The sequence below is a fragment of the Molossus molossus genome, unplaced genomic scaffold, assembly GCF_014108415.1.
Source record: "Molossus molossus isolate mMolMol1 unplaced genomic scaffold, mMolMol1.p scaffold_m16_p_3, whole genome shotgun sequence".
Classification (NCBI taxonomy): Eukaryota; Metazoa; Chordata; class Mammalia; order Chiroptera; family Molossidae; genus Molossus; species Molossus molossus.
In genome coordinates, this window is record NW_023425366.1 from 88,171,935 (window position 1) to 88,176,161 (window position 4,227).

Here is a 4,227-nt window from a genome sequence, read left to right on the forward strand (position 1 = left end):
CTGCAACCCAGGTACATGCCCTTGACTGGAAATTGAACCGGCAACCCTTTGGTCCTCGGGCCAACTCTCTAACCACGGAGCCACACCAGCCAGGGCTATGTACTGATATTTTAGACATGGGGAAAGGGATCATATTTTCTATGAATACATGTTCTGACCAGCATCTTGCTTCTCCCCCTCTTTCTAATCTGTGCACTTCTCTGTGTTTAGTGCCACCACTCCTGAACCTCTCTCCTCCATGTGAAACTCTTCTGTAGAACACTAAATTGCTAAATCAGTAAGAGTCCCCCAAAAGCTTTTTTTTTAAAAAATATATTTTCATTGATTTCTTTTTTTAGGGAGAGAGAGAGAGAAACATCAGTTGGCTGCCTCCTGCATGCCCCCTACTGGGGATTGAGCCTGCAACCAGGCATGTGCCCTGACCAGGAATCAAACCCGGGATGGGATGGTGCTCAGTCCACTGAGCCACACCAGCTGGCCTCTGAGAGCTTTTTATCTTGCCAACACATGTCTTAATTTTTTTTTCTCTTTTTTATTGATTATAATAGTTTTGTGCCATTTTAATTTTTTTAGTGACTTTAGAAAAACCTTAGTGGATAGGAAAACAGCATGCTTGCTCAGTCTAAAGTAATTAATACTGAAAGGCCAAGCATTTGCCATTGTAATTTTGTATGTTTTACAAATATGTTTTAAGTTATCACATTGTTTTAATTTTTGCTTTTAAGATTATTAGAAAGTGACTATTTACTATGTATATGTATGTCTATATATGAAGAAGAATATATGTATATTCTTGTATGAGTGTTCTATTCATATGCCTTGTCAGAGAAACTTTCAGGATTTTAACACTATCATAAATCTGGATATATGAATGTTTATTTTATTTTAATTCTTCTCCCAATATCTTCTTCCTGAACATGCTATTCAAATTTGCAGAAAGAAATGAAGATGGCCATTTAAATATAGTCTGCTATGCCTACATAAATAATGTAAATTAGTAAAGTTTCTTTTTGTCCTTATTTTTTATTCTAACCTTCTACCGGAATTACTGGAATTTCAGTGTTAATATTATACAACATGTCAAGGATCCTGCTATTCTATTTAGTGTTACTCCATATATGTTTTCCCTACATATCCTTAATAAAATGTTAGTATTACATTAATTCAGAATGGTTGTAGTATTTATTACATCAATTAATATACAATAATATGATCATTATGATAGTATGTACATTTTAATTTGAACATTAGAGACATTAAAATTTAATACTTACCTGCCAGGGGAGATACCATGATCATGAAGGTGGTTTTCCCAGGTTGAGGCTTATCCATTGCTCCCGGGATGTGCTGACCCCTGCAATTTCCCCAAATGTGGGAAACTCGACTGCATATTGTGGTAGTGGGGGGCTGCGTTTGCGCTCACCCCCCCAAAATAAATTTAAGCCAAAGGAATGACTAATGCTGGGTGAAGGTGTTCCATCCTATATCTTCTACTCTGTTAAAACCACAGATCCTGGATTCAGATGGTCTCAGACACTAATTAACTGCTTAACATGGGTGAATTATATTTCTCTCTCTGCTTCAGCTTCTTTATGCCTAAAATAAAGGTAATAATAGTACCAATTTCATATGGTAGCTATTGATATTAAAACAAACAAATGTCTATAAATATCTGAAGAGTTTCTAGTGGAAAGTAAACACTATAGAAGTAATAACTTATTGATATTATTATTGCCTATTGATTTTTTAAAACTTCAAAGCTATCTGATTCTGCCCTTCATAATATTTTATAACTAAAATTAGAGCTCCAGGTCTCAATAGTTGTGCATTCAGATGCCAAATAACTTCCAGTGTAGCTTGTCTTTGTTTTCTCATGCCTGTTCAAACTGGTAATGAGCAGGTGATTGGAGATATTTAAATGTATGGAAACTGGAGAAAAGCATGGAAAGTGCCAAGTCATTGCACTGAATGCCCAGGGTTTTTTTTCTGTTAAAAAGGCTTTTTTAGTAAATATGAGATTTCAATAATAGCCCCATCAACAATGATTTACGGCAAATGAATTTTAAGCCTAACCACCAATGCCAGAGTTTTTATTTCCAAGAAAACAGATAAAGGCAATGATTAAATTCTAAGCAACATCTATTCTACTATGGAATAGGACAGCCATGGAAAGAAATCAACCTTTTTTCATTCATTCTCACAGGTAGTAAGAACTCATTATTTTTATGTTCATTCAGCATTGAGGGAATATTGATATATAACACAGAAAATTTCCTTTCTTACAGCTTATATTTCAGAAGACAGAGCAATTTTGAAACCATATACATGGATTATAAAATCAGAATTAAGTTATATACAAGAATTTTTAAAAACAAGGTAATATGATAATGACTTGACAAATGCTTTATAGTAGAATGTCAAGTTCTCTCCTGAGAGATATCATATAAAGTGATGTCTGAAATATAATAAAGAGTCATATACACCAGAACCTCTAATAACATCATCTTGTTCAATGTCATTTTATTATATTAAATGAGGGGAAAACATTGATTCCCAGGAGTTTTGAGTTTTTCTCCATGTCTGCATGGATTTTCTCTGGGTATGCTGGTTTCCTCCTATATCCCAGAGATCTGCACATTATGTGATTAGACTGTATAAATTGTCCCAGTCTGAATGAATGGGAATGTGTGTGCATGTGCTCTGTGATAGAAAGATATCCAGTCCAGGATTGGGTCTCTTCTTGTGCCATGAGCTGACTGGAGAGGTTCCGATCACCCACGACTCTGAGTTGGAATAATTGGATTGGAAAAGAATGATCTTACTTGATTTTATTCATCTCTCTTAAATGTATGCATTCGGCTCAAATTTATTTCAGTCTTTATATTATAATTGTTTTGGGTCTTTATTTAAAAGTTTGATGATGTTTTTATGACCAGAATATGCCAAGGAAGTTAACTCTTGTTTATATCAATTAGCCTAGGGTAACATTGGTTTAGTTATAAGTCCTTTCCTTTTGTTTAAAGTTGTAGTTTACAAGACCCTATGAATGATGTTAAGTGAGGTCTTACTGTATAAGATTTAAAAGGTTTGTTCTCTGTGAAGTCAGTTAGAAAGAAACTGAAGACGTTTTCTCTGTAAATCCCTTTGTCTCCTCTTACGGAAACCATAATTAGATTTAGTTAAAAATTATTTGCTTTCAAATGTATTCACTGGGAATCTGATCTACATAAATGAAAGATGATTTCTACCCTAAAAGAGCAAGTCCATGCAAGGCACTAACTGCTATATAAAGCTGTCAACTGGTAGGCTGAGACCTTAGTGTTTTTCTGCCCCTTGTTCGATCTTAAGTTTTTGTTCACCTAACCAATTCTTCCACTCCTTATCTACGCACATAAAGGAGACTGGGAGTACGGCAAGCTACATTCTGAAGAGATTTTTATCCATTAAGTCAAAGCAAAAGTGAGATAAAGGGATGTATTCTATAACAACTCAGATTGAATGAGTGCATATTAAAGTCACTTCGGACATTTTCATAAAATGTTGATACCTGGGCTGCACCTTAAACCAATTAAACTAAAACTTAAGGAAGTAGGTTCCAGGGTAGGTTATAATAGTTTATTAACTGACTGTAACGTGCAGCAACCATTGAAAACCATTTTCTAGTCTAGGGGATTCTATTCAGAAGTTTTATTGTATATACTCATAGTCATATCAAATGCCCCTTTCTGTGTAGAAAGGCAGAACATTGCAACATAATTTATGAATACCAAAGATATATATATATATTATGTATTCAGAAAATGTTTCCAAAAGCAAAAAGGGCTAACACAATCCAAATGCCAATTCACTGGTGAATATATAAGCAAAAAATGTTATATCCATATAATTGCATATTATTTGTCAATAAATAGAAACTACAGATGCATGCTATGGATAATAAATCTTGCTCACATATTAAGTAAAAGAAGCCAATCACAAAACCACATATTGTGTATAAATTATATTGATATTAAATGTTCACAAAGGGCAAATATATATAAACAAACAGATTGTGGTTGCCTGGCAATAGATATGAGTATGGGGAATAACTGTCAGTGTGCACAAGTGATTTTTTTGGACTAAGGGATATGTTTTAAAAATGGATTTTGCAGGCAATTACACAGTTCTATAAATGTACTGAAAGTCATTGCTTTGCACACTTCAAATAGATATATTTCATATACCTAC

General features: G+C 34.1%; 1 non-coding gene across 1 annotated transcript; it reads left to right on the forward strand.

The window, feature by feature from the left end:
- Positions 1–1,266: 1,266 nt before the first annotated feature.
- Positions 1,267–1,428, forward strand: LOC118643007. The gene has a single exon (XR_004961903.1). It is a non-coding gene; the product is annotated as a U1 spliceosomal RNA (small nuclear RNA).
- Positions 1,429–4,227: the final 2,799 nt, after the last annotated feature.